Here is a 14,216-nt window from a genome sequence, read left to right as displayed (position 1 = left end):
GTCGACTACGGGGTGTATCTTTGTGAACTGTTCCTGTGGTTTGTCGACTACGGGGTGTATCTTTGTGAACTGTTCCTGTGGTTTGTTATGTCGACTACGGGGTGTATCTTTGTGAACTGTTCCTGTGGTTTGTTATGTCGACTACGGGGTGTATCTTTGTGAACTGTTCCTGTGGTTTTGTTTTGTCGACTGTTCCTGTGGTTTGTCTACGGGGTGTATCTTTGTGAACTGTTCCTGTGGTTTGTTATGTCGACTACGGGGTGTATCTTTGTGAACTGTTCCTGTGGTTTGTTATGTCGACTACGGGGTGTATCTTTGTGAACTGTTCCTGTGGTTTGTTAGGGTGTATCTTTGTGAACTGTTCCTGTGGTTTGTTATGTCGACTACGGGGTGTATCTTTGTGAACTGTTCCTGTGGTTTGTTATGTCGACTACGGGTGTATCTTTGTGAACTGTTCCTGTGGTTTGTTATGTCGACTACGGGGTGTATCTTTGTGAACTGTTCCTGTGGTTTGTTATGTCGACTACGGGGTGTATCTTTGTGAACTGTTCCTGTGGTTTGTTATATCGACTACGGGGGTGTATCTTTGTGAACTGTTCCTGTGGGGGTGTATCTTTGTGAACTGTTCCTGTGGTTTGTTATGTTGACTACGGGGTGTATCTTTGTGAACTGTTCCTGTGGTTTGTTATGTCGACTACGGGGTGTATCTTTGTGAACTGTTCCTGTGGTTTGTTATGTCGACTACGGGGGTGTATCTTTGTGAACTGTTCCTGTGGTTTGTTATGTCGACTACGGGGTGTATCTTTGTGAACTGTTCCTGTGGTTTGTTATGTTGACTACGGGGTGTATCTTTGTGAACTGTTCCTGTGGTTTGTTATGTCGACTACGGGGTCTATCTTTGTGAACTGTTCCTGTGGTTTGTTATGTCGACTGCGGGGTGTATCTTTGTGAACTGTTCCTGTGGTTTGTTATGTCGACTACGGGGTGTATCTTTGTGAACTGTTCCTGTGGTTTGTTATGTCGACTACGGGGTGTATCTTTGTGAACTGTTCCTGTGGTTTGTTATGTCGACTACGGGGGTGTATCTTTGTGAACTGTTCCTGTGGTTTGTTATGTCGACTACGGGGTGTATCTTTGTGAACTGTTCCTGTGGTTTGTTATGTCGACTACGGGGTGTATCTTTGTGAACTGTTCCTGTGGTTTGTTATGTCGACTACGGGGTGTATCTTTGTGAACTGTTCCTGTGGTTTGTTATGTCGACTACGGGGTGTATCTTTGTGAACTGTTCCTGTGGTTTGTTATGTCGACTACGGGGTGTACGGTATCTTTGTGAACTGTTCCTGTGGTTTGTTATGTCGACTACGGGGTGTATCTTTGTGAACTGTTCCTGTGGTTTGTTATGTCGACTACGGGGTGTATCTTTGTGAACTGTTCCTGTGGTTTGTCGACTACGGGGTGTATCTGTGAACTGTTCCTGTGGTTTGTTATCGACTACGGGGTGTATCTTTGTGAACTGTTCCTGTGTTTGTTATGTCGACTACGGGGTGTATCTTTGTGAACTGTTCCTGTGGTTTGTTAGGGTGTATCTTTGTGAACTGTTCCTGTGTTTTGTCGACACGGGGTGTATCTTTGTGAACTGTTCCTGTGGTTTGTTATGTCGACTACGGGGTGTATCTTTGTGAACTGTTCCTGTGGTTTGTTATGTCGACTACGGGGTGTATCTTTGTGAACTGTTCCTGTGGTTTGTTATGTCGACTACGGGGTGTATCTTTGTGAACTGTTCCTGTGGTTTGTTATGTCGACTACGGGGTGTATCTTTGTGAACTGTTCCTGTGGTTTGTTATGTCGACTACGGGGTGTATCTTTGTGAACTGTTCCTGTGGTTTGTTATGTCGACTACGGGGTGTATCTTTGTGAACTGTTCCTGTGGTTTGTTATGTCGACTACGGGGTGTATCTTTGTGAACTGTTCCTGTGGTTTGTTATGTCGACTACGGGGTGTATCTTTGTGAACTGTTCCTGTGGTTTGTTATGTCGATCTACGGGTGTATCTTTGTGAACTGTTCCTGTGGTTTGTTATGTTGAACTGTTCCTACGGGGTGTATCTTTGTGAACTGTTCCTGTGGTTTGTTATGTCGACTACGGGGGTGTATCTTTGTGAACTGTTCCTGTGGTTTGTTATGTCGACTACGGGGTGTATCTTTGTGAACTGTTCCTGTGTTTGTTATGTCGACTACGGGGTGTATCTTTGTGAACTGTTCCTGTGGTTTGTTATGTCGACTGTTCCGGGTGTATCTTTGTGAACTGTTCCTGTGGTTTGTTATGTCGACTACGGGGTGTATCGGTTCCTGTGGTTTGTATCTTTGTGAACTGTTCCTGTGGTTTGTTATGTCGACTACGGGTGTATCTTTGTGAACTGTTCCTGTGGTTTGTTATGTCGACTACGGGTGTATCTTTGTGAACTGTTCCTGTGGTTTGTTATGTCGACTACGGGGTGTATCTTTGTGAACTGTTCCTGTGGTTTGTTATGTCGACTACGGGGTGTATCTTTGTGAACTGTTCCTGTGGTTTGTTATCGACTACGGGGTGTATCTTTGTGAACTGTTCCTGTGGTTTGTTATGTCGACTACGGGGTGTATCTTTGTGAACTGTTCCTGTGGTTTCTATCTTTGTGAACTGTTTCTGTGGTTTGTTATCGACACGGGGTGTATCTTTGTGAACTGTTCCTGTGGTTTGTTATGTCGACTACGGGGTGTATCTTTGTGAACTGTTCCTGTGGTTTGTTATGTCGACACGGGGTGTATCTTTGTGAACTGTTCCTGTGGTTTGTTATGTCGACTACGGGGGTGTATCTTTGTGAACTGTTCCTGTGGTTTGTTATGTCGACTACGGGGGTGTATCTTTGTGAACTGTTCCTGTGGTTTGTTATGTTGACTACGGGGTGTATCTTTGTGAACTGTTCCTGTGGTTTGTTATGTCGACTACGGGGTGTATCTTTGTGAACTGTTCCTGTGGTTTGTTATGTCGACTACGGGGTGTATCTTTGTGAACTGTTCCTGTGTTTTGTTATGTCGACTACGGGGTGTATCTTTGTGAACTGTTCCTGTGGTTTGTTATGTCGACTACGGGGTGTATCTTTGTGAACTGTTCCTGTGGTTTGTTATGTCGACTACGGGGTGTATCTTTGTGAACTGTTCCTGTGGTTTGTCGACTACGGGGTGTATCTTTGTGAACTGTTCCTGTGGTTTGTCGACTACGGGGGTGTATCTTTGTGAACTGTTCCTGTGGTTTGTTATGTCGACTACGGGGTGTATCTTTGTGAACTGTTCCTGTAGTGTGTTATGTCGACTACGGGGTGTATCTTTGTGAACTGTTCCTGTGGTTTGTTATGTCGACTACGGGGTGTATCTTTGTGAACTGTTCCTGTAGTGTGTTATGTCGACTACGGGGTCTATATTTGTGAACTGTTCCTGTGGTTTGTCGACTACGGGGGTGTATCTTTGTGAACTGTTCCTGTAGTGTGTTATGTCGACTACGGGGTGTATCTTTGTGAACTGTTCCTGTGGTTTGTTATGTCGACTACGGGGTGTATCTTTGTGAACTGTTCCTGTGTTTTGTTATGGGTGATCTTACTGGGGTGTATCTTTGTGAACTGTTCCTTTGTTTATGTCGACTACGGGGTGTATCTTTGTGAACTGTTCCTGTGGTTTGTTACGGGGTGTATCTTTGTGAACTGTTCCTGTGGTTTGTCGACTACGGGGGTGTATCTTTGTGAACTGTTCCTGTGGTTTGTGTACGGGGTGTATCTTTGTGAACTGTTGTCGACTACGGGGTGTATCTTTGTGAACTGTTCCCGTGGTTTGTCAACTACGGGGTGTATCTTTGTGAACTGTTCCTGTGTTTTGTCGACTACGGGGTGTATCTTTGTGAACAGTTCCTGTGGTTTGTTATGTCGACTACGGGGTGTATCTTTGTGAACTGTTCCTGTGGTTTGTTGTGTCGACTACGGGGTGTATCTTTGTGAACTGTTCCTGTGGTTTGTTGTGTCGACTACGGGGTGTATCTTTGTGAACTGTTCCTGTGGTTTGTTATGTCGACTACGGGGTGTATCTTTGTGAACTGTTCCTGTGGTTTGTTGTTTCAACTACGGGGTGTATCTTTGTGAACTGTTCCTGTGGTTTGTTATGTCGACTACGGGGTGTATCTTTGTGAACTGTTCCTGTGGTTTGTTATGTCGACTACGGGGTGTATCTTTGTGAACTGTTCCTGTGGTTTGTTGTGTCGACTACGGGGTGTATCTTTGTGAACTGTTCCTGTGGTTTGTTATGTCGACTACGGGGTGTATCTATGTGAACTGTTCCTGTGGTTTGTTATGTTGACTACGGGGTGTATCTTTGTTAACTGTTCCTGTGGTTTGTTATGTCGACTACGGGGTGTATCTTTGTGAACTGTTCCTGTGGTTTTGTACGGGGTGTATCTTTGTGAACGGGTTTGTTATCTACGGGGTGTATTGTGAACTGTTCCTGTGGTTTGTTATGTCGACTACGGGGTGTATCTTTGTGAACTGTTCCTGTGGTTTGTTATGTCGACTACGGGGTGTATCTTTGTGAACTGTTCCTGTGGTTTGTTATGTCGACTACGGGTGTATCTTTGTGAACTGTTCCTGTGGTTTGTTATGTCGACTACGGGGTGTATCTTTGTGAACTGTTCCTGTGGTTTGTTATGTCGACTACGGGGTGTATCTTTGTGAACTGTTCCTGTGGTTTGTTATGTCGACTCACGGGGTGTATCTTTGTGAACTGTTCCTGTGGTTTGTTATGTCGACTACGGGGTGTATCTTTGTGAACTGTTCCTGTGGTTTGTTATGTCGACTACGGGTGTATCTTTGTGAACTGTTCCTGTGGTTTGTTATGTCGACTACGGGGTGTATCTTTGTGAACTGTTCCTGTGGTTTGTTATGTTGACTACGGGGTGTATCTTTGTGAACTGTTCTTTGTGAACTGTTCCTGTGTTATGTGGAACTTGTTACTGTTCTGTAGTTTGACTACGGGGTGTATCTTTGTGAACTGTTCCTGTGGTTTGTTATGTCGACTCACGGGGGTGTATCTTTGTGAACTGTTCCTGTGGTTTGTTATGTCGATCTACGGGGTGTATCTTTGTGAACTGTTCCTGTGGTTTGTTATGTCGACTACGGGGTGTATCTTTGTGAACTGTTCCTGTGGTTTGTTATGTCGACTACGGGGTGTATCTTTGTGAACTGTTCCTGTGGTTTGTTATGTCGACTACGGGGTGTATCTTTGTGAACTGTTCCTGTGGTTTGTTATGTCGATCACGGGTGTATCTTTGTGAACTGTTCCTGTGTTTGTTATGTCGACTACGGGGTGTATCTTTGTGAACTGTTCCTGTGGTTTGTTATGTCGACTCACGGGTGTATCTTTGTGAACTGTTCCTGTGGTTTGTTATGTCGACTACGGGGTGTATCTTTGTGAACTGTTCCTGTGGTTTGTTATGTCGACTACGGGGTGTATCTTTGTGAACTGTTCCTGTGGTTTGTTATGTCGACTACGGGTGTATCTTTGTGAACTGTTCCTGTGTTTGTTTGTCGACTACGGGGTGTATCTTTGTGAACTGTTCCTGTGGTTTGTTACGGGGGTGTATCTTTGTGAACTGTTCCTGTGGTTTTGTCGACTACGGGGTGTATCTTTGTGAACTGTTCCTGTGGTTTGTCGACTACGGGTGTATCTTTGTGAACTGTTCCTGTGGTTTGTTATGTCGACTACGGGGTGTATCTTTGTGAACTGTTCCTGTGGTTTGTACGGGGTGTATCGACTGTTCCGGGGTGTATCTTTGTGAACTGTTCCTGTGGTTTGTTGTGTCGACTACGGGTGTATCTTTGTGAACTGTTCCTGTGGTTTGTTATGTCGACTACGGGTGTATCTTTGTGAACTGTTCCTGTGGTTTGTTGTGTCAACTACGGGTGTATCTTTGTGAACTGTTCCTGTGGTTTGTTATGTCGATCTACGGGTGTATCTTTGTGAACTGTTCCTGTGGTTTGTTATGTCGACTACGGGGTGTATCTTTGTGAACTGTTCCTGTGGTTTGTTGTGTCGACTACGGGGTGTATCTTTGTGAACTGTTCCTGTGGTTTGTTATGTCGACTACGGGGTGTATCTATGTGAACTGTTCCTGTGGTTTGTTATGTTGACTACGGGGTGTATCTTTGTTAACTGTTCCTGTGGTTTGTTATGTCGACTACGGGGGTGTATCTTTGTTAACTGTTCCTGTGGTTTGTTATGTCGACTACGGGGTGTATCTTTGTGAACTGTTCCTGTTGTTATGTCGATCACGGGGTGTATCTTTGTGAACTGTTCCTGTGGTTTGTTATGTCGACTACGGGGTGTATCTTTGTGAACTGTTCCTGTGGTTTGTTATGTCGACTACGGAGTGTATCTTTGTGAACTGTTCCTGTGGTTTGTTATGTTGACTACGGGGTGTATCTTTGTGAACTGTTCCTGTGGTTTGTTATGTCGACTACGGGGTGTATCTTTGTGAACTGTTCCTGTGGTTTGTTATGTCGACTACGGGGGTATATCTTTGTGAACTGTTCCTGTGGTTTGTTATGTCGACTACGGGGTGTATCTTTGTGAACTGTTCCTGTGGTTTGTTATGTCGACTACGGGGGTGTATCTTTGTGAACTGTTCCTGTGGTTTGTTATGTTGACTACGGGGTGTATCTTTGTGAACTGTTCCTGTGGTTTGTTATGTTGACTACGGGGTGTATCTTTGTGAACTGTTCCTGTGGTTTGTTATGTCGACTCACGGGTGTATCTTTGTGAACTGTTCCTGTGGTTTGTTATGTCGACTGTGGTTTGTCACGGGGGTGTATCTTTGTGAACTGTTCCTGTGGTTTGTCGACTACGGGGGTGTATCTTTGTGAACTGTTCCTGTGGTTTGTTATGTCGACTACGGGGTGTATCTTTGTGAACTGTTCCTGTGGTTTGTTATGTCGACTACGGGGTGTATCTTTGTGAACTGTTCCTGTGGTTTGTTATGTCGACTACGGGGGTGTATCTTTGTGAACAGTTCCTGTGGTTTGTTATGTCGACTACGGGATGTATCTTTGTGAACTGTTCCTGTGGTTTGTTATGTTGACTACGGGGTCTATCTTTGTGAACTGTTCCTGTGGTTTGTTATGTCGATCGACTACGGGGTGTATCTTTGTGAACTGTTCCTGTGGTTTGTTTGTCGACTACGGGGTGTATCTTTGTGAACTGTTCCTGTGGTTTGTTATGTCGATCACGGGGTGTATCTTTGTGAACTGTTCCTGTGGTTTGTTATGTCGACTACGGGGTGTATCTTTGTGAACTGTTCCTGTGGTTTGTTATGTCGACTACGGGGTGTATCTTTGTGAACTGTTCATGTGGTTTGTTATGTTGACTACGGGTGTATCTTTGTGAACTGTTCCTGTGGTTTGTTATGTCGACTACGGGGTGTATCTTTGTGAACTGTTCCTGTGGTTTGTTATGTCGACTACGGATGTATCTTTGTGAACTGTTCCTGTGGTTTGTTATGTCGACTACGGGGGTGTATCTTTGTGAACTGTTCCTGTGGTTTGTTATGTCGACTACGGGATGTATCTTTGTGAACTGTTCATGTGGTTTGTTATGTCGACTACGGGGTCTATCTTTGTGAACTGTTCCTGTGGTTTGTTATGTCGACTACGGGGTGTATCTTTGTGAACTGTTCCTGTGGTTTGTTATGTCGACTACGGGATGTATCTTTGTGAACTGTTCCTGTGGTTTGTTATGTCGACTACGGGGTCTATCTTTGTGAACTGTTCCTGTGGTTTGTTATGTCGACTACGGGGTGTATCTTTGTGAACTGTTCCTGTGGTTTTTGTTATGTCGACTACGGGATGTATCTTTGTGAACTGTTCCTGTGGTTTGTTATGTTGACTACGGGGTGTATCTTTGTGAACTGTTCCTGTGGTTTGTTATGTCGACTACGGGTGTATCTTTGTGAACTGTTCCTGTGGTTTGTTATGTCGACTACGGGGTCTATCTTTGTGAACTGTTCCTGTGGTTTGTTATCGACTACGGGGTGTATCTTTGTGAACTGTTCCTGTGGTTTGTACGGGATGTATCTTTGTGAATGTTCATGTGTTTCGTTATGTTGACTACGGGGTGTATCTTTGTGAACTGTTCCTGTGGTTTGTGAACTGTTCCTGTGGTTTGTCGACTACGGGGGTGTATCTTTGTGAACTGTTCCTGTGGTTTGTTATGTCGACTACGGGGTGTATCTTTGTGAACTGTTCCTGTGGTTTGTCGACTACGGGGTGTATCTTTGTGAACTGTTCCTGTGGTTTGTTATGTCGACTACGGGGTGTATCTTTGTGAACTGTTCCTGTGGTTTGTCGACTACGGGGTGTATCTTTGTGAACTGTTCCTGTGGTTTGTTATGTCGACTACGGGGTGTATCTTTGTGAACTGTTCCTGTGGTTTGTTATGTCGACTACGGGGGTGTATCTTTGTGAACTGTTCCTGTGGTTTGTTATGTCGACTACGGGGGTGTATCTTTGTGAACTGTTCCTGTGGTTTGTTATGTCGACTACGGGGTGTATCTTTGTGAACTGTTCCTGTGGTTTGTTATGTCGACTACGGGGTGTATCTTTGTGAACTGTTCCTGTGGTTTGTTATGTCGACTACGGGGTGTATCTTTGTGAACTGTTCCTGTGGTTTGTTATGTCGACTACGGGGTGTATCTTTGTGAACTGTTCCTGTGGTTTGTTATGTCGACTACGGGGTGTATCTTTGTGAACTGTTCCTGTGTTTGTTATGTCGTCGACTACGGGGTGTATCTTTGTGAACTGTTCCTGTGGTTTGTTATGTCGACTACGGGGTGTATCTTTGTGAACTGTTCCTGTGTTTTGTTATGTCGACTACGGGGTGTATCTTTGTGAACTGTTCCTGTGGTTTGTTATGTCGACTACGGGGTGTATCTTTGTGAACTGTTCCTGTGGTTTGTTATGTCGACTACGGGGTGTATCTTTGTGAACTGTTCCCGTGGTTTGTTATGTCGACTACGGGGTGTATCTTTGCTACTAAAGGTCTCAGTAGCCATTGTGTTGTCACTTTCAATGGTTCATTAGAAACGGTGCATCATTGAAAGTCATTGAAGCTCTTATTATTAAAGATGTAGTTTAAGTAGAACTCTGACTCGTGTGTGATGTTTATCTCTGCTCATTTGGTAATACAGAAACTAACCACCACAATCTCCTCATCCAGGGAGTACACACACACACACATTGTGTTTGTTTAATATTGTTTTAGGGACTATGAAAATGGAGAAAAAAATAGCATTATGAAAATTACTAGAAACAGTGTTGTTTAACTCACTGACCATGACTGACCCATGAGTTGTTCTTACCTTTGTTCAGTAGAAAAGTCTCCCTCTCTAAAGTGTATAGGTTGTTCCATAGACTTGTCACTCTTCATGGACACACAGCTGGGTACAGGGGAGGCTGGACTCTTCTGCTTGATTGGACTTCAACACAACAGAGACAAACATTACATCTCTCATCTACGCTGAGCTCAGATGGGGAAACATAAGAAGAGTTTCATTCCCAAAAACTACACATCACATTTCAGAAATGTTCAGAAATTAGCTTTTATTGTTTGACCTCTTACAGCTACCCCCCTAATTTTTCAATTTCCACCTGAAGACATACCCAAATCTAACTGCTTGAAGACTAGGAGCCAAGCACCATCTTGGTTTCATTTGAAAGTTTATGTAAATGTGAAAGAGATGTAATTTTCACAGTAATAATATATATCTGCCTCACTCTCCGTGAAACCAGTAGAACTGCTAGGTTTTACACAGTAATAATATATATCTGCCTCACTCTCCGTGAAACCAGTAGAACTGCTAGGTTTTACACAGTAATAATATATATATATATATCTGCCTCACTCTCAGAGGAATCAGTAGTACTGCTAGGTTTTACACAGTAATAATATATATCTGCCTCACTCTCAGAGAAATCAGTAGTACTGCTAGGTTTTACACAGTAATAATATATATCTGCCTCACTCTCAGAGAAATCAGTAGTACTGCTAGGTTTTACACAGTAATAATATATATCTGCCTCACTCTCAGAGAAATCAGTAGTACTGCTAGGTTTTACACAGTAATAATATATATCTGTCTCACTCTCAGAGAAATCAGTAGTACTGCTAGGTTATACACAGTCAAATGTACAAAAGAACAACATGGTTAATAAAGAACTTTACACGATAACATCAATATTTAAATATTTAATATTTAAATACAGTAATATAAGAACTGTATGTAAAAAATTTACAGCCATTTAACAGATGTTTTATCCAGGGTCTGGTTTCCCAAAAGAATTTGAAGTTCATCATTATAATATATAGGATGTTAAATCTCTGAAGATGTTTAACTAAACATTATTAACGTGGCACTTGAAAACACTCGTAATCTAACACCTGCCTCAGACCACTAGAAAAGCTGAGTAATCTACCACCTGCCTCAGACCACTAGAACAGCTGAGTAATCTATCACCTGCCTCAGACCACTAGAACAGCTGAGTAATCTAACACCTGCCTCAGACCACTAGAACAGCTGAGTAATCTACAACCAGCCTCAGACCACTAGAACAGCTGAGTAATCTAACACCTGCCTCAGACCACTAGAACAGCTGAGTAATCTAACACCTGACTCAGACCACTAGAACAGCTGAGTAATCTACCACCTGCCTCAGACCACTAGAACAGCTGAGTAATCTAACACCTGCCTCAGACCACTAGAACAGCTGAGTAATCTAACACCTGCCTCAGACCACTAGAACAGCTGAGTAATCTACCACCTGCCTCAGACCACTAGAACAGCTGAGTAATCTAACACCACACGTAGAACAGCTGAGTAATCTAACACCTGCCTCAGACCACTAGAACAGCTGAGTAATCTAACACCTGCCTCAGGCCACTAGAACAGCTGAGCAATCTAACACCTGCCTCAGACCACTAGAACAGCTGAGTAATCTAACATCACTCGTAGAACAGCTGAGTAATCTAACACCTGCCTCAGACCACTAGAACAGCTGAGTAATCTAACACCTGCCTCAGAACACTAGAACAGCTGAGCAATCTAACACCTGCCTCAGACCACTATTACAGCTGAGTAATCTACCACCTGTCTCAGACCACTAGAACAGCTGAGTAATCTAACACCTGCCTCAGACCACTAGAACAGCTGAGTAATCTAACACCTGCCTCAGACCACTAGAACAGCTGAGTAATCTACCACCTGCCTCAGACCACTAGAACAGCTGAGTAATATAACACCTGCCTCAGACCACTAGAACAGCTGAGTAATCTAACACCTGCCTCAGAACACTAGAACAGCTGAGTAATCTAACACCTGCCTCAGACCACTAGATCAGCTGAGTAATCTACCACCTGCCTCAGACCACTAGAACAGCTGAGTAATCTACCACCTGCCTCAGACCACTAGAACAGCTGAGTAATTTAACACCTGCCTCAGAACACTAGAACAGCTGAGTAATCTAACACCTGCCTCAGAACACTAGAACAGCTGGGTAATCTAACACCTGCCTCAGACCACTAGAACAGCTGAGTAATTTAACACCTGCCTCAGACCACTAGAACAGCTGAGTAATCTACCTCCTCTCTCAGACCACTAGAATAGCTGAGTAATCTAACACCTGCCTCAGACCACTAGAACAGCTGAGTAATTTAACACCTTCCTCAGACCACTAGAACAGCTGAGTAATTTAACACCTGCCTCAGACCACTAGAACAGCTGAGTAATTTAACACCTGTCTCAGACCACTAGAACAGCTGAGTAATCTACCACCTGCCTCAGACCACTAGAACAGCTGAGTAATCTACCACCTGCCTCAGACCACTAGAACAGCTGAGTAATCTAACACCTCCTGCATCAGACCACTAGAACAGCGGAGTAATCTAACACCTGCATCAGACCACTAGAACAGCGGAGTAATCTAACACCTGTCTCAGACCAGTAGAACAGCTGAGTAATCTAACACCTGTCTCAGACCACTAGAACAGAATGAGTAATCTACCACCTGTCTCAGACCAGTAGAACAGCTGAGTAATCTAACACCTGTCTCAGACCACTAGAACAGCTGAGTAATCTACCACCTGTCTCAGACCACTAGAACAGCTGAGTAATCTAACACCTGTCTCAGACCACTAGAACAGCTGATTAATCTACCTCCTCTCTCAGACCACTAGAACAGCTGAGTAATCTAACACCTGTCTCAGACCACTAGAACAGCTGAGTAATCTAACACCTGCCTCAGACCACTAGAACAGCTGAGTAATCTACCTCCTCTCTCAGACCACTAGAATAGCTGAGTAATCTAACACCTGCCTCAGACCACTAGAACAGCTGAGTAATCTAACACCTGCCTCAGACCACTAGAACAGCTGAGTAATCTAACACCTGTCTCAGACCACTAGAACAGCTGAGTAATCTAACACCTCAGACCACTAGAACAGCTGAGTAATCTAACACCTCCTGCCTCAGACCACTAGATCAGCTGAGTAATCTACCACCTGTCTCAGACCACTAGAACAGCTGAGTAATTTAACACCTGCCTCAGAACACTAGAACAGCTGAGTAATCTAACACCTGCCTCAGAACACTAGAACAGCTGGGTAATCTAACACCTGCCTCAGACCACTAGAACAGCTGAGTAATTTAACACCTGCCTCAGACCACTAGAACAGCTGAGTAATCTACCTCCTCTCTCAGACCACTAGAATAGCTGAGTAATCTAACACCTGCCTCAGACCACTAGAACAGCTGAGTAATTTAACACCTTCCTCAGACCACTAGAACAGCTGAGTAATTTAACACCTGCCTCAGACCACTAGAACAGCTGAGTAATTTAACACCTGTCTCAGACCACTAGAACAGCTGAGTAATCTACCACCTGCCTCAGACCACTAGAACAGCTGAGTAATCTACCACCTGCCTCAGACCACTAGAACAGCTGAGTAATCTAACACCTCCTGCATCAGACCACTAGAACAGCGGAGTAATCTAACACCTGCATCAGACCACTAGAACAGCGGAGTAATCTAACACCTGTCTCAGACCAGTAGAACAGCTGAGTAATCTAACACCTGTCTCAGACCACTAGAACAGCTGAGTAATCTACCACCTGTCTCAGACCAGTAGAACAGCTGAGTAATCTAACACCTGTCTCAGACCACTAGAACAGCTGAGTAATCTACCACCTGTCTCAGACCACTAGAACAGCTGAGTAATCTAACACCTGTCTCAGACCACTAGAACAGCTGATTAATCTACCTCCTCTCTCAGACCACTAGAACAGCTGAGTAATCTAACACCTGTCTCAGACCACTAGAACAGCTGAGTAATCTAACACCTGCCTCAGACCACTAGAACAGCTGAGTAATCTACCTCCTCTCTCAGACCACTAGAATAGCTGAGTAATCTAACACCTGCCTCAGACCACTAGAACAGCTGAGTAATCTAACACCTGCCTCAGACCACTAGAACAGCTGAGTAATCTAACACCTGTCTCAGACCACTAGAACAGCTGAGTAATCTAACACCTCAGACCACTAGAACAGCTGAGTAATCTAACACCTCCTGCCTCAGACCACTAGAACAGCTGAGTAATCTAACACCTCCTGCCTCAGACCACTAGAACAGCTTAGTAATCTAACACCTCCTGCATCAGACCACTAGAACAGCTGAGTAATCTACCACCTGCCTCAGACCACTAGAACAGCTGAGTAATCTTAAACCACTCGTAGAACAGCTGATTGTGTTGTTAGATGTTTTTTTGCCCTTCCCCAAGTGACTTTATATACAGAAGATCTCTGCTAAAAATAGAATCACATGGTTTATCCGTCTCTCTGTGACATCGATAAATTCAGAACAAAGTTGACTACAAATTCAAAGTTGCCAATGTCTTTGCAATTGTTTCAAACAAGGGACGTATATAAATTTGCTTCAAATCAAAAACGAGATGTCTGCATTAAAATGAAGTTTAATCGTGGTCAGAATTGTGAAATCATGATAATGTTAAGGAAAGATTGAATGGAGAAAGCTGATCTGAGAGCAGATCTCCCTTCTTTCTATCCTATCAGTATTGATACATGCTTCACCTGACGTGTT

Source organism: Oncorhynchus masou, unplaced genomic scaffold (genome assembly GCF_036934945.1).
Source record: "Oncorhynchus masou masou isolate Uvic2021 unplaced genomic scaffold, UVic_Omas_1.1 unplaced_scaffold_1021, whole genome shotgun sequence".
Taxonomy (NCBI): domain Eukaryota; kingdom Metazoa; phylum Chordata; class Actinopteri; order Salmoniformes; family Salmonidae; genus Oncorhynchus; species Oncorhynchus masou.
This window is presented reverse-complemented; position numbering follows the sequence as displayed.